We start from the raw sequence: 27,257 nt of genomic DNA, 5'->3' as shown, positions 1-27,257 counted from the left end.
TTTACAGCAATAATGGTTAGTTAAGATTACTAACTTTCATCTAGTTATTTCTTAAAAGTGAAATAACCCAAATTTGGGTAATTAAAACCTAAGATGAATGACAAAACATGACATGTTACATCTGTGTCATTATTTAACAAAAATTAAGCCAAAATGCAGAGACGGTGTGTGGAAAAACTAAATGCACTCTTACTGTTTCCATAGGAATTAAGAAGGTAAATAGCAGCCAGGTGCTGCTAATCAAATGAACTTGATTAACTGATTATCAGCAAGCACCTCTGTAAAAGCAGTATTTTGGCAGTTTGCTGTTTTGGAGCATTCAGATGTGCGTCAACACAACGCCAAGTAAGGACAACATCAGCAATGATCTTACAGAAACAGTTGCTGCTGCCAATTAATCTGAGAAGAGTTACAAAGTAATTTCCAAACTGTTTGAAGTCTAATAAGAAAAAATATTAAAAAGTGGAAAAACATTCAAGACAGTTGCAGATCTCCCCCAGGAGTTAATGTGCCAGGAAAATGCAGTTCAACACCTACGTCTCAGACTCTACAGGCTTCACTTAACATGTTAACATTTTTAAATGTAAAAATTCTTGACAGTACAAATAGAAGAAGACTGAAAAAGTATGGCTTGTTTTTAAAAATTGGCAAGAGGAAGTCTCTTCTCTTTAAAAGAACATATGTGCACATTTGTAAAGGTGTATTCGAACAAATCGCAAGACTTCTGGAGCAATGTCCTTTGAACAGATGTGAAAATGTTTGGTTATAATGCACAACACCACGTTTAGAGTAAACCGAAACGCAGCATATCATCACAAACATACCAGCTATCAAGTACTGTGGTGCAGGGGTGGTGAGCTTGTTTTTTGCAGCCATAGGACCTGGACACCTTGCAGTTATTGTGAATTCTAACCATCTGTCTAGCACTTAACGGTTGGCTGACATTGGTTAATGCAACAAGACAATGAACCCAAGAAGAGCAGCAAATCTACATCAGACTGGTTGAACAAGACAAGCTCCAGAAATGATTGTCGTACACAGAACAGCTTTATTACGAAACAAAAGCGCTCTCCGCCTGTGAGCAAAAACAAAACCAACAAACCCCCCAGCCTTTCCTATTGGTCAAAAAATGTATCATGTTGACCAATCAAAAAAATGATATGGCAACATGGCATTTAGTTGTTTAGGAAGGGGGGAAGTTTTAGGAGTGACGGCTGTGTTTTGAGATGTGAGAGATTTGCAACGTTTAGCGCAAATCTTGTGTAGTTAGTGTGTAGTGTAGTCAATAGTTTTGTTGTGTGTGTCAGAACAACGAGGCGACTGCTGAATGTTACAGGAGTCATACATCTCCTGTTGTCAGGCCTGCAGGTATCAGGCTGTTGTTCTCCTTTATCTCATAGTGGACAGAAATTATTTTTTGGAGTGGCACAAATAATTTGTGTGGCATCAGATTTGATGCAGAACAGCTGATTGTTCTGTAAATAGTTTGAAATGTTTATTTAAAAAAACGCCTTGGCTGCATTTTTAGGTAAACAGCTGCAAAAAACTTTGTTGTTTGCATAACTCAGTTACTTTTTTGAAGAAGTAACTCTATAATTAATTGCCCAACAGTGGTCATTATATACTGTATTTTGCAGACAGAGAGTTACAGGACTCTCTCCCAGACCACAGACTCATACTCATAATACAAGTCAGAGCTTTATTTAAAAAAAGAAAAGAAAAATAAAGTTTTGTTTTCAAAATTGGAGTTCAAGTTCTTTTTACTTCCAATAGTGTTAACATACGGTACTACACAGGTCATGAACAAGATTTTTTTTTTAATTCTCAGTGTAAGTGGGCTAAAGCAGTTAATTAAAAGTAGTCTAACAAATGTAAATGCTGTAATTTGATTATTTTAATAAACCATGCAACTTGGATGGAGTCGATGCTGGCGTTGATCACAGTGCACACGTCTGCCGTCGCTCACAGTGGTCCAAGGGACCGCTCAGAGAGTATGTGTGTTCGCTCAGACACATGAAAAATTAGAGGGAACATTGGGTGGGACATCAAAAAAAGCTGTCCATAAATGATGCCTGTAAACTTCAAAGAACTTTCTTTTTCATATAATTTGACATAGCAAAACAACAAAAACATTTGTTTTTACCAAATAAAGGGCCAAAGATGGGCAGTTAAATTCAAAACATGGCACACTTAGTCCTGACTTATACTAAACTCCAGAAATTAGAATGTTTTAGATAATGTTACCATTTTTTTTACAAAGTTCCAGATGTATCTGAAGTTGCAGTACCGTCTTTTTTATTACTTTTGCATTGACTGTATCATCACTGGATTACAGACCTGTAACAATGAATGAAGAAGAGATTAAACTAACATTTACTTTCTGTGAACAATCACACTGTCATTGACAGCCTCTCTTTGGAAGGTCATGCATGATGATGAAATAAGCACCACGGAGGCCGGATGTCAGTGGAAATTTGTTGTAGTCCTCTGTTGTAGACTGGACAAAGATAGATGTACCCACAGTGACTTCATCCGTTGATTAGTGAAATCTGGTTATGAAGCCTTGAGATGAGTATGTTTGTGCCCTGATGGGCATTTAAAAAGATGTTTTAAGAACTTTTATGTTAACCTCACTTTTCAGACTTGGATTCATCATTTACACTTCTATGGCTGCAGTTCATCACAGATATATGTTTGTTTGCACAGGTAAGCAGAGTACCCTCTGTAGTGGAATAACAGTACAGACATATTACAGTCTAATATTCCTTGTGATTCATTAGGGATTTTGGGGGGAGGGGGTTCTTCTCAGGGCATTATGTGCTGGGATTGAGTTTTCATGTGTGCTTTATACTGTCTGTATGCTAAAGGGTTGAGAAACAACAAATACTACTGATGAAAACAATAAAGTTAAATATTTGGCAAGACCATGCCATAAAGATGCTTTGCTAAATGTTACTCTTGATTTTCCACCTCTTATGACTACAGACTGCAAGAATAATTTTCCTAAGTGCTCTGTATTAAGCCCAACATCTGTTTATCTGGGTGTCCATACTGTCCCTTTGTGTGCATAAACAGTTGTGCATTCCACTGTGTGTCAGCAGGGGGTTTGGAAACCCGTGTGTGTGTTTGTGTGTTGATGACAAATCCTCCAATTCCCTTCTTTGGGGGGAGGCTGGGTAAAAAGGTATAGATGTAAGAGCAGGGACAGACAGGGTGCACGCCCCCTGATGTGGGACCGCACGTGGGCCAGCCTGGAGCCTTCCAGTCTGCCCTGCTGTCTGGAGCTCAGTGGTAACCGTTGCTAAGCTAGGCAAGGCTAACCCAAGGCCAGGGTCAGAATCATTATCATTCCTCACGCAGGCGAAGAATTACAGGCCTGTGTCTCTTTTCTGTGAGATCAGCATTCATGAAATACTATATATCTGTGATAGTCTGCAGCAGAAATACTCAAGTCAAATCATCCAGCGATTAGTGCTAAGAGGCAGTCAACATACAACAATAAAAGCATGCGAGAGAACTGAGTACACATATACAAGTGAATGTTTTTATACATAAGAAATCACATGCATGGGTCTGCTGTAAGTTTATCTAGTTTAGGCTGATTTCCTGGTTCTCCCTTCTCTAGGTTTCCCTGGAAATCAAGTGGCCACTTGATGTAAAAATGTCTGACTCTTGAGTGTCACGGTTCATTCAGACAGTCACATGTAATTTTTGTCATCAGGCCACTAATGGGCCTGTTGGTGTAACCTTTACCAAATGTCTGCCATGCATCAGGAGCATGTCAGCAGCACTGATAGGACTGGACTTGTTTTGAACTATTCTGGTGTTTTGCAAAAATGAACGTTGGCTGTTCCAAATCAAGCAAGAGCATAGATACATGGACGGTGTCTGAGTGTGGATCTGACACATTACTATATTAAAATATCAAACTTTCATTCAGTCATTTAGAAACAGGGAATACAGGTTTTACAATATGAGCTGACTTTATGTTAAATGACTTTCCTGATCCTAAAGTTAGCTAATGCATAAAGGTGAAGTACAGGAAACCAGAATGTCAGTGACGTAGTAGCTCTTCCAGCTCATGACTCAAATCCAATTCATAGCTTACATTAATGTGTGAAGTACAGAAAAAACTAGTTGGCTGCACTGGACAAACTAATGAGAATTAAACTCTAGAAGGCTCGAACAGTCATCCAGGACAAATCATTTCATTAAAATCTGATCTGCTGCCAGATCAAATTTTAGTAAGAATGCATAATTTAGCTAATATGTTTCACCTCCTTAAGAATGGCTTCTTGACAGCCACCCTTCTAATGAGACCATTTCTGATGAGGTGAACAGTAGATGGAAAAACTAAAGGTCTTTGCTGAATTTTTAGTGTTCATCTCTGTATTTTGTTTCTTTCAAGCCTTTCACAATTTCTTTGTTTTCCAGATGTAAGATGGCAAGCATACGGTGGCCCTGAGAGGCCAAACAGACTGCAACTTAAGAAGCAATAAGAAAAACGCTGCAAAAGCACACAAAACGCAACTGAAATAGGAAAAAAGAAAACAGAAATAGGAAAAAACAGATTTCCAAAAGCACTAGTGAAGTGTTTCTGGGGAGACAATAACTCGACGGACCAGTTGCAAGAACCAAAATACGCTAAGAATTGCGCTGGGAGACACTTAAAAGAAGTGGAGGATCTATCGGTTTTGTGAGGAAAGAAAAGATGAGAGGTAAATGTGTTAGCCTAACTATTAGCCTAAAAATCCATCACCAGTATTATATGAATCATGAGATTAAAACACACTTACCTAGCATGTTACTTGGTGCAACAATTCTAACTCGAGACATTCAAGGATAGACTTTTGGTTCGTTTCAGAGAGCTTTGACAGCAATAGCATAGATGTAGGTGCTTGGCCTTCTCCAGCAACAGATCATAAAGCCATACATGTATATATTAAAATAAATCTAACTTCTCTATCTAATTCTTCTGTTGTTAAATTTACATACTGGAAACTCAACAGCTCATTATTACAAAAAGACGATGTGAAAAAGGAGCTTAAAGAACTGATCTCAAACTTTTGGTCTATAGCTCAAAAAGATTTAAAGTATGGAAATAACTGGGAATTATTAAAATTTGAAATTGGCAAATATTTAAGGAAGGTTGGCAGCCTTAATGCAAATCCAAAAGATTAGAGGAAGAAAATATAATCTCTCAAATCACACAGTTATCTAATAAACAAATTGACACTTTAACTGAAGAGGATAAAATGAACCTTGCTAAATTACAAGATAAATTAGATCGTTTATACACAGACAAAGCAAAAGGAGCTTTTATCAGATCAAGATCTAAATGGCTTGAAGAAGGTGAGCGTAATTCCCATTATTTCTTCAGTTTAGAAAAGAAACACTCAAGTATAAATAATATTAGCAAATTAATGATAAATGGGGTTATAACAGAGGATTACAGATTAATCTCTAAATATTGTAGTCATTTCTATAAGGAACTTTATAGCTCTACATTTTCTCAGGAAGCTACAAATCATCTCTTAGAATCGCTGAATGTTAAATCTATCAGCCAAGAAGATTCTATATTATGTGATCAACCCATCTCATTAGAAGAAGTCAAAGATGCAATTGGGCTATTGAAAAATAATAAATCTCCAGGTACGGATGGTCTTACTGCTGAATTATATAAAACTTTTTCTGAAGAGTTGTCTCCCTTTCTTCTTGAGGTATTTGCAGAAAGCATAGGAAACCAACAGCTTCCCACTACGATGAATCAAGGTTTGACTACGTTGATTCCGAAGCCTAATAAGGACCTATTAATGATTGATAATTGGAGACCAATTAGCTTGCTAAATAATGATTATAAGGTATTTGCTCTAATTATAGCTAACAGACTTAAGATGATTCTTGACTCTGTTATTGATGAAACACAATCTGGCTTTATGCCCAAAAGACACATAACTAACAATATCAGATTGGTTTTAGATATTCTGGATTATTCTGACCTCATAAATTGCAATGGTTTCATATTATTTTTAGACTTCTACAAGGCCTTCGATACAGTGGAGCATGAATTTATATTTCAAGCTCTGGATAAGTATGGTTTTGGCTCTTACTTCTCTACAGCGATTAAAACATTATACCATAACAGTAACAGCAGTATTAAATTAACAAACGGTACTTCACCCAGATTTAACATACAAAGAGGGATAAGACAAGGCTGTCCCATTTCTCCATACCTGTTTTTGTTAATTGCCCAACTATTGTCTAACCATATGAAATCAAGCAATGTAAAAGGTATATCCTAATTGGCAAAGATTTACTCATAACACAGTTAGCGGATGACACTACATTATTCCTAAAAGATGAAAATCAAATCTCTATTGCTATTGAAACTATCTCCATATTTTCCAAAGCTTCTGGATTGTACTTGAATATTCCTAAATGTGAACTTATGGCGATAAAAGAAAGTTCGAAAACAGCTTTGTGTAACATTCCAATAAAACAAGAAGTTCGTTATTTAGGTATCATAATAACCAAAAACCAGGAAAATAGAATCACTCAAAATTTTTATCCTATTCTAGAGAAACTCAAACGCAGATTTAATCAGTGGCTCTTAAGAGACTTGTCGTTAAAAGGCAGGGTATTAATAACTAAAGCAGAAGGCATCTCTCGTCTTACATACGCTGCATTGGCATTGCACCTTGATAAAAAACTTATAAAAGAGGTTGATAAGTTACTTTTCAACTTTATCTGGAAAAATAGGACACACTACATTAAAAAAACAGTTCTTATGAACTCCTATGTCAATGGAGGACTTAATGTGTTGGATTTTAACACTTTAAATAACACATTCAAAATAAATTGGTTGAAGAATCTAATTACTAATCCTACTTCCATATGGAATACTATACCTGTGTTCATATTTTCTAAGTTAGGTGGCACTGAATTTTTCCTTACTTGTAATTTTGATATTGATAAAATCCCTTTAAAAATCTCTGCTTTTCATCATCAAGCTTTTTTAGCATGGACTCTTATTTACAAGCATAACTTTAGTCCACACAGTTATTATATCTGGAATAATAAGGATGTTTTATTTAAAAGAAAATCTCTCTTCTTAGATAGTTGGTTTAGGAATGACATTGTTTTAGTCAACTAATTATTTGATTCAAATGGTACGCTTTTCTTGTATGAAGAATTTTGTTTACATTTCAATTTAGCTATAACTCGTCATGATTATACCAAAGTATTTGGCTCAATACCATCAGGGGTTTGTATGCTGTTTAAGAATCAACCTAATATCACTTCATTCCACAGGCTGTTGGCATCTCCCATACAAACTTTTGTTGGCAAAATTTGCTTTTCTAAGCAATCTAAAAACAACAATAAATCGATTAGAGCTTTATTTCAGAGTACCATAACCACGCTACCATATGTCATTTTTTTCTGGAACCGGCTGTCAGATGGTATTATGTGGAATGAAGTTTGGAAACTCCCTAATCAGTTTTTAATTACCAATAAAATTAAAGATATTTCTTATAAATTAATACACAGAATTTATCCTTCTAAAGATTATCTTCAAAGCAAATTCAAATTAGACATTGATACAAGCTGTAGCTTTTGTAAAACTTCCAAGGAATCTACTATACATCTTTTTTGGTTTTGTAACCTTGTACAAGATTTTTGGCAGAGTTTATGTGTTTTTATTTCAGAAAATATATTTAAAGGATTTTTATTGTTTTGGAAATATGTTTTGTTTGGTCTGCACAAAAACCAAAAACAATTCAACTTTGATAACAGATATATGGTTAACTTGTTACTTTTAATGGCTATATTTCATATTCACAAGTCCAAATGTTTAGGAAGACATCCCTCTTTTTATGTATTCTCCTTTGAACTTGTACAGTATCTTAACTCAATTAAGAACTCCACTAACCCAAAAGCTATAAAAACTGTTGGTGTTTGTGAAAAAATCAAGATCTTTCAATCACTTTATTCTTTGGCTTGATCAGTTACTTTCCCCCTAGCATATTTATATTGTTGTTTCTGAATACTGTTCTTGTATCTGTTTATCTATCTGTTTATCAATTCTTTTGTAAGTACAACACCATTATTGTAGTACTGTTTAATTCCATTTTGTATTGTACTGATGTTTAAATAAAGGTTTAAAAAAAAAAAACCTAGCATGTTTTGGTTCCTGCAACTGGTCCGTCAGGTTATTGTCTCCCCAGAAACACTTCCCTTGTGCTTTTGGAAATCTGTTTTTTCCTATTTCTTTTTCATTTTTCCTATTTCCATTGTGTTTTGTGTGCTTTTGCAGCGTTTGGCCTCTTAGGGCCACCGTATAAATATGAGGTGGCAAAGTGTTCCACATTTTTTGACCAGTGAGAATACACCGTCTGGGCATTCGCTTACAAGTATGAATGCATTTATACAATCAAAGTAACAAGTGTAAGAAAGGAAACACATGATTGGAGAAGCACTGGTTGAGTCTCAGCTGTGCACAGGTGAAACAACAGCCTCAGCCTACATACCTATTACATCACTCGTGCAGTCACAGCAATCACCTGATTTTAACTAAGTCTTGTCACCATAATTACTCCTTCTCTCCAGAGTAAATAGAGTTTGACATGCTAAATATAAATAGACCCATTTCTGAAAAAGGCCTCCAGCTGTCTTAACACCGCTGACAAGCTGAAAATGATTCAAACGTGAACCTCTCTTACGTTTAACTACCTTAACCAGACAATATGGCTTCAGTGCCTGCATCGTTTTAATGGAAGAATTAACTAAATGCCATTTGTCCAAAAAGACACAGACCCAGGAAAACTTAGGAAGGTAAGAAAAATGATGATTTCCACGTCTCTTTTACTGGTCATTCTCTTTTTTTTCCTGGCGCTGGGTTTTATTATTGTCTCAAGAAAAGCTAAAAGACTCACTGGGATGTGCCATTGTGGCTTGTGCGTGTGCTTGTGAGTGACCGTGTGTGTGTGCCCACATGTAAGCCTTTGCCTGTGTTTGCTGAGTGAAGAGAGGCAGATGAAGCAAAGACAGAAAGGCACATTTCATTTATAGGTCCGCTTGGAGTTTTACTGTTTTGTTTTGGAGGACTTGCAGTTCTCGTCCACGCTATTTCACCATGACCTCACATGCACTGCAGTATGTCAGACCATTTAGCGCCAGTTCTCCATCTTAAAATCTTAATTTTCTTGAAGTAAGTGGAAAGAAGGAATTATTTCTGCTCCTGAACTAGTCGCCCCCTGTTTACGACTCTCTGTCTCAACTTAAAAATCAGCCTTTGCCCTTTCACTGTTGTAAATCTTGCACTGATGGATGCTTGTGTTAAATACGGCAAAACATCAGGCCTTTTTTTTTTTCTCTATTGGATCTTTATGATGAGGCAGAGTGCTGTCATCCTTACTATGATCATCTCAGGCGTACAGAAGGTCTACCAGCTTTGAAACCTGTTTGCTAAGGGTTAGCTAATCCAAACACGGAGGGTGGCCTTAAAGGAAGACACCAATGTAAAATATTGAACTGAAAATGAACATTCATCCCCGTTAATTATGTTGCACAATGTATAAAAATCCTCCACCATGTGCAGAGTCTATAACTTAATAAGAACTAACTGTTACTGCTACTGTTGGAGCTCAGTTTACATTTTAAAATTTCTTAAAAACCACAAATGAGAGCAAACAGAAGATCTTAAGATAAGATATCTGCTGTGTGTTAAAGTCAGTCCTTGTTTTTCCCATCCAGTAACACAACACATTGTATTTTGAAGTGAGTATATAATAGCAGATAATGTAATGGAAGAGCCTTGACTGTCGCACGTGTCCGTGTTGTCAGCGGGGAAGCAGGGATTCCCCTGGTGCCCAGGCTGCCTGTTAAGTTGTTCAGGAGTGGTCAGATCGCTCCTTCTATTCCTGCCATAATAAGATTAGCGCTGTGACCCTTTAGCTTTGACTAATCCCTCAACATTTCCTGCGCCATCTACACATCTCCAAACAGAAAAACACACAGGCCAGCTCAGGCTACGCTAGACCTAATCCTCTGCAGTTACACTCAAACTGCATGGTTTTTTGTGGCACTTGTTACACAAGGTAACTGTGTTCTACTTGCGCTTAATTGGCATTAGCAAGGGAAAACAACAATCTGCTACTATCATAAGACAGAAAGACAATCACAAGAATCAAATAAGATACTGGATTTACTCTGTGCACTTCTTTTTTTAGCCACAGCAGATACTTCATTGTAGAAAAAGTGCTCTAAAATGAGCTTCCTCCTAACATAAACAGGAAACAGGCAAAGTCATTGACTAGTTAGCATAGTAGAGCATGTGGGAGCTAACTGATGCTCTTATGGGTTGCTAGACAGAACCCAGATTAGACATGCTAACAATTTTATGCTAGCTAGTTTGCTCAACGACTAAAGTGGCAATACGTCAGCAGTGGCTTAGATCATCCTGTCCCCAGGTGGATCTATTATATTTATTCAGTGTTATATGTGTGTTATATATCCTGTTATAGAGCAGTAAATGCACATGAACATGGCCAAAGTTTTAAATAGTAAGTATGTAAGAGTTTATTTAAATATCATTAAATATCACAAAGTGCTTCACAACAAAAAATGTTAAAAAATAAGTTAACTAAAAGCAAGTTTAAAAAGATAAGCTTTTAGCTACTTTTAAAAGAAACCACCCATCTCAGGCTTAGACCACAGTCTGGGGCCCAGTGTGGTAAAACCTCTGTCTCCTGTAGTTCTTAGCCTTGTATGATTCATAGCCAGCAGGCCATGATCACAAGACCTCAGGGACCTGCTGAGGATGTATGGATGTAAAAGTTCACTGATGTATGGCAGTGCTTGCCCATGCAGAGCCCAAGAGTCAAAAAGCAGAATCCTAAAAAGGACTCTGAAGTTGATGGGGAGGCAGTAGACTTTGTTAGTAGCTTTCTGCAACAACTTGCAGATTTTCCAATGATGCTTTGTTGAGTCAAATAATGGAGGAATTACAACAATTTAAATGAGATTTTTTTTTAAAAGGCATGAACAATAATTTTTAATTCAGAGTGTGATACAACAGAGATCAACTTGGCAATATTTCTTATATGAAAAAAATCAAGCGCCAACCAGAGATATCCTGAGGTCAGCACATGTGGAAATAATCCCTACAAGCCAAAAGCTCAGGCTTCAGACTGCTCTGAACACTTAGTGTCAGACAGGTTTTTTCTACTTTTGTATCTTTCTGATGCCATAGAACCTGTATATTCCTTATATGGTCATTCCATATGGTTTATGTGAGATCAATAATTTTTCCAAACTGTAAATATTGAAAAGCTCCCAGTAGCTCCCGAGGCTAAAACTATATGACCATTAAACAATTCTGCAAATTGATGAGTAGCCTAAAAACCTGCAGCTCCTTTTACAGCCATAAGGTGCTGGCTCTAAGCTCAGCGTCAAACTTGTCAAACTTGAAATTTCCAGTAACTAAATATTTAGCCCTCACTCGGGGGGGGGGGGGATCTTACTGTACCGACCCTAGCTCCTAGCTCCGCCCACCATAAATCCCGTTGGCACCACAGATTGACATAGTGCTGACGGTAAACCCCTATGATACATATGATACATATGCTACCTCTGCGATCCTTCTGCTTCCCTTTTCTGATCCTTTTCAAGTCACTCTGTAGCTTAAATACTGAACATAATTAAGCTCAGCTATAGCCATTCATTGGAAAAGGAAAAAAAGAGAAGAAGAGTGTCTACAAAGGAAATACATGCAGGCTAAGGGGAAACCCCATTACAATCCCCGATACACCAAATAAACAAATGTAACCTCTCTACCAACAAAGAGTACACATAAACCATTTCTTCTACTGTATGTGCTTTGAGCGGGGGGGGGGTCAGTGTGACACGTCATTATTAGGCATGGGATATTTACAGATAACTATGCACTGAGGTCAACCAAGGGTAATATTTTTCTGCAGGGTATAACTGTCTACTGGCCAGCCAAGAGAAGGGTCACAGCTGGTAGCCCTACATTTAATCTCAGTTATAACCGCTGACTCGTGTTTCTGGTGGATTTCATTGCACCCCTTAAAAAAAAAAAAAAAAAAAAGCCCCCATGCGGCTGTCTGGGCCGATCAGTCAGCTGGCTTTAAACTAGGTCTGATCAGTGTGATCTAAAATAAAGAAGTGCGAGGAGGATGAAGTGTAATGGCACGCTGGAGAGCTTGATTTAATCCCAGGAAGTCTTTCCCTCTCTGTGCCGGTGTCACGCTAAATATAGGAGAGCAGGGTATCAAGCATACTGTAACAGCCCCGGACACAAGGTTCAAGCTTTGTTCAGGTCAGGGGGTGCACTCTGTGTGCGTGCTGCCCTGTAACACTTTACATTCAGTCAAATTAAACAACAATCAACTAGATGAGATGTTGTTTTTGTTTTCACTTCACTTTAAATCAAGTAAAATTCTATAATATTAATAGAATAGAATAGCCTTTATTGTCATTGTACAGAGTACAACGAAATTGGAGTGCCACTCCCTTGGTGCAAGTTTCAATAATAAATATAAATGTAAAATATAAAAAGTACAAAAAAAACAATCGTAAGTACTCAAACAATAGTATGTACAATATATACAGGATAGCAGCATTAATATAATGACAGTATGAATAGCAGCATAATATAATGACAGTGACGGTATGGAATAGGTTCAATTGTTTTTGTGCTTATTTACTACGGTGATAGCTCTGGGAAAGAAGCTATCCCTGAATCTGTTTGTCCTGGTTTTATGTGACCTGTACCGTCGGCCTGACGGTAATAGTTCAAACAGTTGGTTGCTGGGGTGAGAGTGGTCCTTGATGATATTGCCAGCTCTGCTGAGGTACCGAGAGTTTGCAGTGACCTCCAGGCTGGGCAGAGAGCAGCCAGTGATCTTCTGGGCTGTGTTGATGACCCTCTGCAGTACTTTCCTGTCCGCAGCTGAGCACCCTGCATACCATGTTGTTATGCCGTACGTTAGGATGCTCTCTATGGTGGCTCTGTAAAATGTCACCAGCAGCCTCTCCTCCAGGTTGTTCCTCCTGAGCACTCTCAGAAAGTGGAGACGCTGCTGGGCCTTTTTAACCACCGCCGTAGTATTTGCAGTCCAGGAGAGGTCATCAGAGATCTGCACGCCCAGAAACCTCATGGAGTGTACCCTCTCCACACAGTTCCCGTGAATGTAAAGTGGGGCCGGGTCTGCTCTGCCCTTCCTGAAGTCCAAGATAAGTTCTTTAGTTTTCGTGGTGTTCAGTTGGAGGTTGTTAACTGAACACCACTCAGTCAGTCTGTTGACCTCATCTCTGTAGTCCGACTCATCCCCCCTTGAGATGAGTCCAACCACTGTGGTGTCATCCGCAAACTTTATGATGGTGTTTGACAGATGGGTAGGGGAGCAGTCGGATGTGTAGAGCGTAAACAGGAGGGGACTCAAAACACATCCTTGTGGAGACCCGGTGCTGAGTGTGATGGTGCTGGACCGGTGGGGGCCGAGTCTGACAGACTGTGGTCTATTTGTCAGGAAGTCCTTGATCCAGAGGCAGATGGAGTGGAGAGTCCCAGGTGAGACAGTTTCTGGACCAGGATCTCCGGGATGATATGATTGAATGCTGAGCTGAAGTCCAGAATAACAATAATAATAATAACAATAAAAAAGTTTATACACAAATTGAAGATTTGTTTAATTCATTTAATTCAGTTATTGATATTTCAGGTAACTGAACTCTCAATCTAAGGTAAAAGCCAGTGAAAGATTAGCAATTACATAACCGTAACCCTGCTTTTGTTTACCGCACATTTCTCACCATTTACGTGAATGTATGCATCTGCAGAGTGGCATAAAAGATTAAATACTCCATCTGCTGTAACCTCATGTTTGGACAATAATGCGTGCTTTCAGTCACATGTCAAGTGAAGTGAAAAGGAAAAGTTGGCAGACAGAAAAGGTCAGACTGCTGAGGACAACTCGGTTATTTTGCGACTGTCTATTTTTTGTCTGTTGGTCTTGGCCTGCAGTACAAGCACTGGAGGCTGCTGATGGTACAGATAGAGAACTCATAGGCCCGGGCTATGGGTTTGTGTTTGAGAGGGAATGAAAGAAAAACACATATAAACAGCATGTGCAGTTTAATACAATTCCCATAAATTCGTCCCCAGAGAAACCATTCGTGATCACACAACAGCAAACACAGAACTTTGTAGTAAACGACATGCTTAAATATCTGTGCCGTAAAAGAGCTACATACTACAACCTTGAACCGTGATGAAGGCTATCAGCTGTGAAAGAAGCTCAAAAGCAGATGTCTTCAGTGAAGGAACTCATGACCACATAAACACATTCGAACAACTAAAAATATGCACGCTCACAAAGGCATTTAGTCCCCACACACTGCACTGCAAGACCACACTGTGCCCTGTGCCCTTCACATGCCCCTGGCACCTCTGAATTAGTCCAAACACTCACACATAAATAGTCCCTCACAACACAAACAGAAATATAGCCAGCGTCTCCTACAGGCGCCCTGTGTTACCAGAGCAGTAGCTAACAGACTGTATATAAAAGATGGATGCAGTCACAGTGATGTTTGTTGGTGAGTGAAGCCCTGAAACCTTGAGCTGAGCAATTTATTGTAATGTTTTGAAACTGGATGAGACAAATAAGGGGTGCATTACCCTGTCTGATTATCCTTTTTGTCTCTAATGGGACAATAATTTACAAAATGAATGTTAAAGAGCTCAATCAACAAAATTAATGATGGGAATACTTTAGTGGGAGTGGGCCTACTTTGTGACTGACAAGTCAGTATATAGTTAAACTGTGTGCCCACACCACTATGTGTTTCATGCTAGCCTAGCTTTCCTCCCACAGTTCAGTTGCTTTGACTGCCATTCTTACACAACAGACGACCAGAAAAGAAAGAAAAATGAATTTGTGTTTGTTCGCATCTCAAAGATTGTGTTAACATTTTGCTCTATTTCCTAGCAAATCTGATAACATTGTAATAGAAGGATTAGAGGCCAGGTGCTCTCTTGTTTGACTGTTTTTTCCTAAGAGCATGTTATGCATAATTCCAGCGGTAAATGCTATCAGAGTCATGCTTTCCCTGCGTGGGCTGGATGGTATCAGTTTGTTAGTGATTGAAGTCGCTGATTAGTTCCTAGCGATTAGGACGTAAGGGTATAACAGATAGCGTAACATAATATTGTACTTTATCTTGACATTTGTGTGCCTTCCCACTGAAAATAGGGTTTCCATGAGTGTTTGCTCATGGGAACGATGCCACGCGGAGGTGCGCACTTGTGAAAATGCCTGTTATGTCTGCTGCAGTTCTGCTGTCTGAAAAGAATCAGATGTGTATCAATATGGGGGTATAAATGTAATGCACGCCCACGTTTGTGTGCATCAGTCTCATCATGTCAGCTGTTTTTGGCTATCATAGAAGAGACAAAACTTAGACAATTTAGTTTTGACTCAAATTTAATTCTCTTGTTTCCTCCCTCCAATGTCTCTCAGGTCCAGAGGGAAGAAGCACAGCGTAATTTTACGGACCCAGCTGACAGTCCGTGTCCACGCCTGCATTGGTGAGTACTGTGCCACATGTTTGTAACACATTTCTCCCTGGAAATGCACATGCCGTCAGATGCACCAGCGAGCCTAAGAGCATATTGCAACCCCCCTTTAAATGGCCGTCCCAGGGTTTTCCAAGTGGTACACTTCAAACCCGAAACCGCTCACTTGGAAGCTGGATTGACTGGTGTGTGTGAAACTTCTCTAAATTTAACGTGGCAATTTCATGTTTTTGCCACATCTTTTGACACACTGAGAAAAAAACCATTGCCATGTGTGAGCCTTTTTGCAGAGAAGCTTCTGATTTCTGGTGAAGCCGTCACAGTGTGATGCTCCTGACTCATCTTTGCTATACGGGGAGAAAAACAACAGGGAGAGAAGTGTGACTTTCACTTTATGTGAGAGGGTGGAAAAAAGATAACAGCAGTAAAGTTCAAGTATTTAGTGATAAGTCTGAAGAGAAAGTTATAATAATAATGGATTGGATTTATATAGCGCTTTTCAAGGCACCCAAAGTGCTTTACAATTCCACTATTCATTTACTCGCATTCACACACTGGTGGAGGCAGCTACAGTTGTAGCCACAGCCGTTTATGAGATTAAACGCAAAGGAGGGGCATGAGAGGAGAGTAAGCACAACTGTGTGGCAGAGGCAGCTAAGATGAGCCTACAAACCTGGATCTTCTGTGTTGCTGACAAGGACCGTGCACATCATTTATGTTAGATCTTGAGAGCTAACTTGTTTAATGCTACCAGGTCATTATTTGAATCTCTTGAGAACTATTGAATGGATTTCAGCTTAATTTTTTATGAACATGAATTCCGCTGACGATCACTTGTGATTAGGGTCTCAAACAGAAGAAAACAGCTTTTTTGACAGTGTTAAATTTCTGCTTAGTCATCCATCTGCAGACATTGATAGATCTGGGTATAGCTACACACCTGCTAACTGAGGTATTGTGGAGTTACACCTAACAGGCTGTTTCTGGCCTATTTTTCAGTTTTCCTGCTCATCAGATCAACACTTCTTGAGTTCAGGCTTTTTAACAATCACCTTATAAATGTTACAAATCTTGGTACTGTAGCTCAAGTACCAAACAACTCACGGACCGGTACCCGCCTGTGGCCCGGGGGTTGGGGACCGCTGTTATAAGAAACTTATAAGGCAGCAAGAGAGTATAGAGATGAATAATGTGCAATTTCCTAGTCAGTAGTTTGCACCCTATCAGTGTCTTTTCTGTCCACAGCAGTGGAGAACTCTTGGGATTGTGTTTTTTCCTTTCATTTGGCTGAGGCACTGCACTGAAACACTTTAGCACTGTGGTTACGTTTTGTTAGGGAAAACCCTCCATTAAAATTATCCCACTCTATCATGCTTTCTCTCCCCGGGGTGTGTCCTTCTTCACCCATTTCCTCCATGACTTTTTCCTACTTGGTCAACACTCTTCATGCCAGTGATAGCAGAGCTAATTCTGGATCCTAGAATCAAGCCCGGCTGAGATGTTAATGAGGTGAAAGGTCAGTCTAAGCAGTGCTTAGGAAGGGTACAAAAATAGTTCTTGTATATATGGGGCATTTTTTTTACTGTCTTAAAAATAGTTTTAAAAAAGTATTCTGAAATGGACCTGTTAGAGATTTGGCTGCATCTGATCACCTTTTATAGTGATTAGATTGTAATTAGATGAAGTTTTCTTTTTGCAAACTGCAGTTTTCATCCTCCCACTTTCCCTTAAACCACTTCCTTTCAGTAGATTATGATGGATGTATAGTTGCTGTCCTCTAAAGAAAGTTTTAGGCTCGAGGGCTGTTGGAAACAGACGGGCTCATTCTGAAAGGGATGAGGACTGACCCGGATCTGCAGCCATCTGCTGCAAACATATAAACTGCTGTTTGCTTACAGATGTAAAGCTGCTACAGTGTTTTTCTTCATCCTCTGATGGGCCTGAGTGAATGCACTGAGGATTGATGTAAGCTAAATCTTTCTCTCACACCCATGACCATGTAATACACACACCCACACATCCAGCCGTTATGAGGGATCTTCCCATGGTTTGGAGAAAAAACAGCGCCGGGCTATATTTATTTGTCCCTTTACGCATAAAATGAAAAACAGCTTCTTATTAGAAAAAGTTGCATCGCCATCATCAACGCAGAGACATTTTCTTTTGAAGGGCATCGCTTATTTTCATCCAGTGCCAACGTGCGATGATAGAGTTTGTTTACTATGCTGACCGCAATCCAGATTTCAGTTAGCACGGCACAGATGCAGGGCAACGACTAAATCTGCACGGGACTTGATATTTGGAAGTGGCAGTGTGTAATTCTGCCGCATTAAACAGACATGCAAGCAGATAGCTTAAGCGTGTCACAGCAGTCTATTCACTTTAAAGATCTGCTGTCCACCCCCCATCACTCAGTGTCGCTTCAGCTGTCCACTCATCCACCCGTTTAACGTTCTCTAATCTTTCTAGGCCTTAACCTTCAAATCCTCCGAGTGGTGGATAGCAAACTGTCCGCTAAATGAAAAATCACGTTGCATTCAAGGATGCACATTAATGAAATGTTTGTGACTGAAAAGCTGTGCGTTTATTATGATTAAAATGCATGAAATGCTCCATTTCTTACAGATTTTCCTAATCTTACTGGTCTCATGACCTTCTAGGTTCAATTAGCAAAGATCTAAACATCATTGTATTGAGGCTAAATGTTGGATACATCTCCTTCAGTCATCCAGTGATCTTCTTTCAAGATTGCAGGGATTAGAAAAGTTTGAATGACTAAGAGAAACGCAGCATTCTTGGGCATTTCTTGGCTTTTCTGCAGATAGATTGAATTACATGCAGGCGTGCCGGTTGGGATTAAAGCAGCTCTACGGTGGGAGTTTGTGTGAGTCAGAGTGTGATTATGTTTGTGAGTTAATGAATTTTTCCCTGGTACATGAACAGAAACACACACTGACATGGTCAGCAAGGCCATGACTTTGACTGCTGGTGAAGGCACTCTGTCTGCGCTCGAGAGGCCCTTGTGGCATTTTAATGATCCAGGTATTCTGAACGTCTCCAGCCTGAACCCCGCTGGGAAATCAGGCTGTTTTGTTCATTTTTTATGCATTGTGGGTGTCCTCACTGTCCTCAACTTCAGGTTAAGAAGCTGTGGCCCGAACCTCATTATTTATACTTCTAACTGCTGCACTGTCTCTTTCAGTTGTTCTTTTAACTTTTAATATCTGCTTGTGCAGACTTCCACCTACACTCACATCCCTTCTGTCGGTCCATCACGCGGCCTGCCCAGAACCCTTTGTTTAAGGGTTAATTTTAGCTGCCTCTGTCACAGTCGAAGAGTTGTTGTGGATCGTGGCTGATGAGTACAGAGCGGCGGTTCTGGGGTGGGGGTGAAGTTGAGGTGTTATCTTTAGAAAGTGTTGACAGCACAGAAACACGTGAGGGAGGCAGCACAGTGGAGCCTCTTTGCACTAAATGTGAGAGTTAAAGGAAGCAAAGGGGTTGATTGATGGAGATCAGGGAGAACTGGGGGTATTAAAAGTTTAGAGGTAGGAAGGGAAAGGATGATGTGAAGTTTACCTCTTGTTGTACTTCTGATGGATTTTTCTGACTGCAGGAATTTTACATATGGACTAAAGCCAGTCAATCTGTAAATCCACTCTTTGTAAAAAATCGTACCAGGCTGCAAACCTGTTTATTTCTCCTGTTGAAGTTGGAAATTTTAATATTAGAATTATTGGTGATTGACTCGCTTTTTGAACTAGCCCCTAGTGGCAATTCAAGGAACTGCAGTTTTTGGCGGTTTCCCGTTTCCCGTGCAGAAACATAGACAGTAAGATGGACGTAGTTGCCGTCATGTAACTCATCAGTTTCTTGGGATGAGTGTTTTCACCGTGGTCATCTTGATGTTTTTAAACCAGATGTTACTAATAAAGGATGGATATGATTGTGAAATCAATATTCCGAGTGGCTAAGAACTGGTCAGTCACAAGCCAGTGAGCATACCGTAGATAATACTCCTTTCAGACGCTTAGAATGATCAAAATTCACAATATGGATTTAATGTTGTTCTCTGAATAACATGAATCAAGCGATGAGTCCATGAAGCCATCAGGAAAGTGTCCACTAAGTGCAGACTCAAGGCAGTTTTGCATTGGTGGCTTCACCAAACCTACTACTAGAGGCGGGAATCACCCCACGATATGATATTATCACAATACTTGTACAATACAGTATACTTCAGTTTTTAACATTTTGTGATATGCTAAGTATTGCAAATAACATATATTGCATTTTATCGTCTTTCTTTCACTATGTTCTCAAACTCTGATTTATCCAGTAAGATAACATTCTCGCACCTTAGTTTTGTTTTTTGGGGTTTTTTGCTGAATGAGATGGTCAAACCTGCCAACACTGAACTCCTGCCATAAGACAGTCTGCTATTAAATACACTCACAATGCAATCGGCTTGGAGCCAGTTGAGTCGAGTTCCCTCATGTTGTGAGTAATCAAGACCGATGGCAACATGTTGCCGATCTGTCTAATTTAAAAATTAGCAATTATTTGCAGACTTTTCTGATGATCTCTCTGAGAGTGATTGCAGTCAGTCCAAGTCAGACTGCAACTGTTTGCAGAAAGGTTGCCTCCTTTTAGATGCCCTGTGTAATCGCCTTACAGTCAAAAGTGATTGTGCATGTGCAATAATAAGCTAAGTGCGACGTTGGTTTTTCAGCTGAGCTGATTTAATGTAAGTTTGCTCGGCTAATGTTATCTTAGGATGTTGGTGCAGAAGATTAGCCATTTTGTAGTATTCCCAGAATATATTTGCAGCTGATCAAACCCACAAACCCACACATGTGCAATGAGACCAAGTGCAATTGTCTTTTCTGACAAAGTTGTATTTTTACTCAGTCGTATATAGCATTTGAATTCTATTTTATCCTATTGTATATATTATTGTATTGTATATAGTATTTTATTTTATTCTATTCTGTACAGTTGTGTACAGTATTTATTCTTATCTGTTTCTAATTTTCGCTATATAGCTTTGCACTGTCCACTTTCTGCTGTAACAAAACAAATTTCCCACGTGTGGGACTAACAAAGGTTATCTTATCTTATTTGATGTATTTAATTTTTTTAATCGATAGTGCCCCAGTATCGATACAATATTGCCAAGAAAAATATTACAATACTATCCTTTATCGATGCCCCACCTCTGAAAGCTACATCCTTCTTTTTACGCTGTCTATGAGCAGAACCTTCCAACTCCCAGGGCTCTGGACCTGAGCTTGAGGAAGTAAATGGTTTTAGATTCCCAAAACTTTTGTTTCCCATGCGGCCTCATTTCCCAGCCTCTCCTCAAGTCAAAGGATATGCAGTAATTCAAGTGATCAAAAACAGCGAGGGTATGTTCTCTGACAGGTAAAGCTCCCTGTAATGAGTGGTACAGCAGGTGAAACAAAAGAGTCGGAGTGCAGAACAAAAGGCCTTGCATGTGTTTTGGACCCTTTTCAATCCCTTAGCACTGAGCTCTGGAATTTAGCCCTTTAAAAAAATTGGCTTGGATTTCTGCGCGCCAATTATCTGTCTCTAATCACCCCCCATCGTATTGTCAAGAAGAGGTGGAGGCCAGAGGTTAGGGTGGAGGGAAGTTTAACTCGCTTTGATTTTGGCGGGTTCTACTGTTACATAACAAACTAGCAACTCGTTGAAAACTTGAAGATTGTGTCTGTATCTGTCTTATCTTCGGCTCACTGCAGGATTCACACATCAGAATCTTCATTTCAGTTTCAGTTTTATAATTTGATCCTGCCTTTACTGAATAAAACAGGGCCCTATTCAAAAAACAACAAGAAAAAAACAAACAAACGAGGGTTTACTACAGATATTTTAAGGATTTCACGGCATCAGTGAGAGTTAGAGAAATTACAATCTTTTTAAGCTTGCCAACAGGGTGGTCTTGAGTGATAAATGAGTAGTCGCTACTTAGGCTAGATTTCCTGACAGGACCTCTGTTCACTCTGGCTATAAGATGCTATATAAAAAGAAATGACTACAGCTGGTTCTGACAGCGATTTACTTCATTGGTGTCCCCCTGCTGTGGGAGATAAGGCCGGGTAATGGCATGGTGTGGCATGGAGATAATGCTTGCTAATGGGTAAGCTGGGAGGGGGTATTGCTGCAGGACATCTGTGACTGAGCAGTCAAGTTGTTGGCATGGTGCCCTTTAATAACTGTGCTACCCTACTTTTTAATCCACCGTCCATTTGTCCCCTGTTGATGTTTCCCACCATATCTTGAATTATATTATTCAAAAAGACTCAGCTGCAGTTGTTTAACCTCAACATTTCTTCCTTTTCCTGGGTTGCATTGTTTTTCCTCTGAATCTATATTTACTCAGCTCAGCTCCATATAATCTTCATGCTTCATTGTTCTGATAGACACCTGTGGCTTTGGCTCAAGAAGTTGTGCACTATCCTCCTGCTAACTTCTGAGTCAACAAAGATATTTCGCTATGCTTATGAACTGTGTGCAAAGGGTTAGACAAGTTTAGTCCTGCTGCTCAGTCTGCTTCATCTATGCATAACCAGAACACCTTCTGTGAAAATGTATGTTTGTGTCCATATTTTTTTTTCTGCACCACCACCACCTAAAATCAGCACTTCTGCATTCCAAATACAGAACACTGTGCTCTTATTTTAATGTGTGTTTCACAGAGAGAAGGAAGGAATGAAATTAAAAAAAAATCAAAAAAAAAAAATCACTCAAATAGTTTCCCCTCTACCCTCACCAGCAGCTGAGACCCTGAGGAGAGCCCACATGAGTCATGCTTTAGTTACTGCTGTTAGAGATGGAGAGATGTGCAGATGAGGCATTAGCGATGGAGGTGTAGTGGTGAAAAACTTTCCAGCAGTGGCTGCTGTAGAAAAGCCACCAGCATTTATCTTTTCTGTAGTCGTTCTCTTCTCCTGCTGCACTAATGCTGTTTGACTTTATTTACACTTCAGTAGTAGATTATGTTGCATCTATTGCTAAAATTGGAACCTCTGGAAAAAGCACATGTGCAGGCAATGAAGGAGAATCCAGTTTGAAGGGATTAAATGTTTATAGTTGCATTGGCGCCAGATTTTCCAGCTTGCGGTGCACTTATGGAAATGTTCAAATTGATGATAATGAAAAAGGCTTGCTAGCTAGCCTTTTAGAGAGAGGGAAGGTGCGAGTTTAATGACAAAGAGATTCGCATTTATGATTTTTGGTGGTTAATGTTGGTTTCTGGAAAGAATTGCAAGGCTTTATCTTGTCGATGTTTCCAACTTGTGGCTTAGGCAACCCTAAAGCAACCCTTTGGCAACTACTGTACAGGTCACTTGGGGAAACTGCGCATTTGCCAACCAGTTGGTAAGTGGTTAGGGACAAGTGGTTGAGGACGGGTCTCCAGTCCAGTCTCACTGGCAACTACAGGCCTACAGGGAAAATGTACATTCCCCAAACAGCTGGCGAATGATTACTGAAGGTTGCTGGCTGTAAAATGTATTGCTAAAGCCTAGTCCCAGTCATGCATGCCAAGAGAGCGGTCAGTGACCTCCTGACAACCACAGGTTGCTAGGGAAAAATGTGTGTTCTCTCACTGGTTGGTGGGTTGTTGCAGGAGGGTGCTGGCAGTCGCTGGGTGAAACCGAATCTGAAGAGCTGCAATAGCAGGTCGCTGCTCTGCAACAGCACTGTTTTTATGACTGCTCGGACCAGGTGACAGCCATCAACCTCCAGTCCGCCAACTAGTCAGGGAATTACTAATTTCCCTAGCAACCAGAGGTTGCCAGAGGGTTTAACAATAGGTCTCTTGGCCTGTTTGACAACAGCTACAGTGTATTGTTGTCTCTTTATTAGAATACAGCTGTGTCTCATGTGGTAGAGCACGCTGTCTACCAGTCAGGTCAGTCTAAAGGTTTATCCTCTAATTCGTGTGTCGAAGTGCCCTTGGGCAATATCACATCCATCATAAACGCGCTGTATCTGTTTGTGTGTGTTTTGGGTGAACATGACTTGCAATAGAAAGCGCTGTTGGTGCTCAACTGAACAGAAATGTGCCATATTAGTACCAGACCATTTACAGTTTATAATTTAACATTTGGATGCAGTTTCGTTTGACCTCACTGTTAAGTTTGAACTTACATCAGAGTATATTTTCATTTTTAAAGTGCATTTCCCTCACAGTAAGGTCTTAAATGTATTTTGCAGAGGCAATGAAAAGTCCTTAAACTCTTAGGTTTTACTTGCTTATTCCTTCTCTCTAGCTTTAAGCCATCCTCTGAACATACAGGGAAGCTAGGTATTCATAGCTTTTATCGGTTTGTCTGTGTAATCTGGTCTTCTTTTCCAGCTGTGTGTCTCCTTATTGATCCGCTGATGTGGTGTGGTGTGTGTTATAACGCTGTGTTTTCTGTGGATGTGGCAGGGTTTTCCCTACGCTCCAGTCATGCTGACAAACATTAGAAGGCTAACTGTTGCGCTGTGGCACAACATACTGCTTTTTGGGGTTAGCTCTCCAAAACCTCTGTGGGCTTAATGGAAGAAAGTAAGAAATATATATTGACATAGAGTATGTGTGTGTGGCTGTACGCTCTTGTGAGTGTTATGTCTGGGCTTGTTCGTATATGCACCCAAGTGTGCCGGCAAAAAGCTCTGGCTGGTCTGTTTTAATCATTTTGAAGGTATTACATAATGCAATAAAACATTACAATTACCCCGAGCTAAACATCCAGAATCAGGAGAATCTGCGGGCTTGGGATCTTATCCAGCCGTAGGGTTTCAGAGATGATGGGTTTAGGGGATGTGTGGAAAGAGACGGGGCGAGGGATGATTTCCAGGGAAATGGTAAAGCACTTAGGGAAAGAAACACAAGGGAAAAACAAAGCAAGGAGGAAATGCACCTGCCAGACAGAGCTGAAGCAGCGAGCCAGGATCTCTGAACGTCACAGCTCAACGGTTTGCTGACTTACAGGTGAAGAAGAGTAAAGCCAATATGGCACTGTTTTCTAGATTTAGTATATATTGTGGCTTTCTTGTTCAATAATGTGAACCTGCGTTGGAGTTAACAAAGGCTGAGAATTTCTGGCTGCTGTGCAACTTTTTTATGTTTTAAAACTTTATAATTGCCAATGACAATTTCTAAGTGTCTAAGATTAAGTAAAATCCAAATTCCCCTGCCTTTGCAAGCAACAACCCTGATCAGTGGTTGCAAATAGGTGCTATAGTGATTGCTTTGATTGCTAGCAGGTTCCCGCAAGCTAAGCTTAGCCAGTTTGCTGCTACCTTGGGTATTAAGCAATTTATTTGTTTTAGCAGATGACCTAAGGTTAGCTAACATTAGCTAGAAGAATGACAGCTGAAAAAGTCCTTTGACCATTGTTGGTGAAAATAGCCAACATCAGCAGGTCACCTGATTCATGGAGGAAGTGTTTGGTTTCAACGCACTCACTTCTAAGTATTAGCTAGCACTAGCTGCCTGTTAACATTTATGAACTACAATATTATGTACCAAATACTGTATTGTGTAGAGAAGCTCAGCTATTCACTCAAACTTAGTTACTAGTTAGTAACTAGTTAGTAAGTAACTAACCATATTGAGGTTATCTGTTGGTTATACTGGGCTTCTTTAATAGAGTAACTGGATTTGGCTGGACTGCTTCTAATATGATTTGAGTTTATGTTAGTTACTTCTATAAAGCCAACACAGAGAAATTCTGTAACACTGCTTCAGGTACACAAACTCTTTCCTTCTCAGAATTACACACAGGCACACACCATTAGCAGCCACTAGTACTCATACAGTGGGTCATGAGAACAAGAGGGGAAATAGTTTCAGGAAGATGTGATTGTGCTTATACACCACATTGGCATCTCTATTAGGGACACACAAAGGGAAACACAATATGCACATACACATAAGGGAGGAGTAATAACAAGCAATAGCGTGATGAGTCAGAGCAAGATTTCAACCAGCTAATCCACTCAGCGAGCAGGACGCTTCCTCCAATATCCTCTCTGTTTACTCATCCTCACTGCTGTTAGACTTTTGCTGGATTCACCCTCTGTGTTTAACGTGCTCACACTTTCTGCATCTGTTTTCCCTTTTCCTTTGATGTCTGCTGTCCATGCTCTTTTTGTCTACTGTCCATATATATATATATATATAAACACCACCGCCTCACTTATCTCAGCTGTCCCACGGTGAGTAGTCCTGCAGATTATTCAGCTCGCGACAGATCCCGATGTTGCCGATCGCTGACATGTACTTGAGTACACCTAGTTCCATTACCTGGGACCTACTTACCTATCCAGTCTCCGACCTTGTATCATCCGTTCCTTATAGCTCGCCGTACTGTAGTACATCCAAACGCTTTTTATTCCACCATTTTTGTTCGAGCACTTCAGGTCCTTCTCAACTAGGGATTGTTATCCGACTCAGCAGCCTTCATATATTGATTATTTTTTTTTTATATATATCTCAAGAAATTGAGTAATTTTAGCAGCAAGGTCAGCTTTGAACCTCCTTTAAAGAATCATGTGTTGGCTTTTTTGGAACAGTGTCACTTGGCAGTATATGACCATCAGCACTCACTGTGAACTAACAACAAAACTGAATACGCAGCTCTGCAAAACCTAGTTTCTTTGCTCTTTGCCTTAATTATGACACCCATTGTCACTGCACATGCCCAGTGAATCCAGTCACTTGCAGCGATGTCGTCATGGAGCGTGAGAATGCGTAAGTCACAATGACAAAGGGTGGGGGAAGTGCAAGGGAAAACACTGGGCACTTGTTTCACGTGTGCACATTTGCATGTGGGCCCGGACACCAGAGTATTTCCCACAACCAGCTGTTGTGTCTGACTGCACACCAGAGAAAAAGACATATTACACTTCATATGAAAGCATTATTACAGACCAACTCATCAGCAGTTAAACAGCAATGCCTTTTAAAAGAAAAAATGTAAAGAAGTTGATGAAACCGGATTGTTTGGTGTAGCAGAAGTGTATTTATGAAAAATATGTGGTTAATTAGGAGAAAACATCACACTTACAAAGCACTATGACAAGGATGCTCACAAACTGTATATTAAAGATGGGCCTAGCTTATGAACCAGTGTGAAAGACCCTTAAACCTGTTTTTTTTCTGTTACGGTCAGAAATCAGCAAAATCTTATTGGAAAATTAGCCCACGTATGACTTATCACTCCTTCGCTATTTTAGACCTGTGATACAATGTAACCATCCATCCATCCATTCGCTTCCGCTTATCCTTTTCAGAGTCGCGGGGGGCGCTGGAGCCTATCCCAGCTGTCATAGGGCGAGAGGCGAGGGTACACCCTGGACAGGTCGCCAGTCTGTCGCAGGGCTAACACACAGGGACAGACAACCATTCGCACTCACATTCATTCGCACCACACTAGTGACAATTTGGATTATTCCAATTAACCTATCCCCACAAGCTGCATGTCTTTGGACGGTGGGAGGAAGCCGGAGTACCCGGAGGGAACCCACGCAAACACGGGGAGAACATGCAAACTCCACACAGAAAGACCCCGGCCTGATGGTTGGAATTGAACTCAGGACCTTCTTGCTGTGCGGCAACAGTGCTAACCACCGTGCAATG

The 27,257-nt window shown here is 39.9% G+C and overlaps 1 protein-coding gene across 6 annotated transcripts in view; it reads right to left on the bottom strand.

Moving 5' to 3' along the window:
* Positions 1 to 27,257, bottom strand: part of fhod3a (formin homology 2 domain containing 3a) — a 91,349-nt gene that overhangs the window by 41,162 nt on the left and 22,930 nt on the right. The gene's annotated exons all lie outside the window — the stretch shown is intronic.

The sequence above is a fragment of the Haplochromis burtoni genome, unplaced genomic scaffold (genome assembly GCF_018398535.1).
Source record: "Haplochromis burtoni strain Fernald_Lab_line unplaced genomic scaffold, NCSU_Asbu1 Contig_297, whole genome shotgun sequence".
NCBI classification, from domain to species: Eukaryota; Metazoa; Chordata; class Actinopteri; order Cichliformes; family Cichlidae; genus Haplochromis; species Haplochromis burtoni.
Note: the sequence above shows the minus strand (reverse complement) of the source record. Positions and strands in the feature narration are given on the sequence as shown.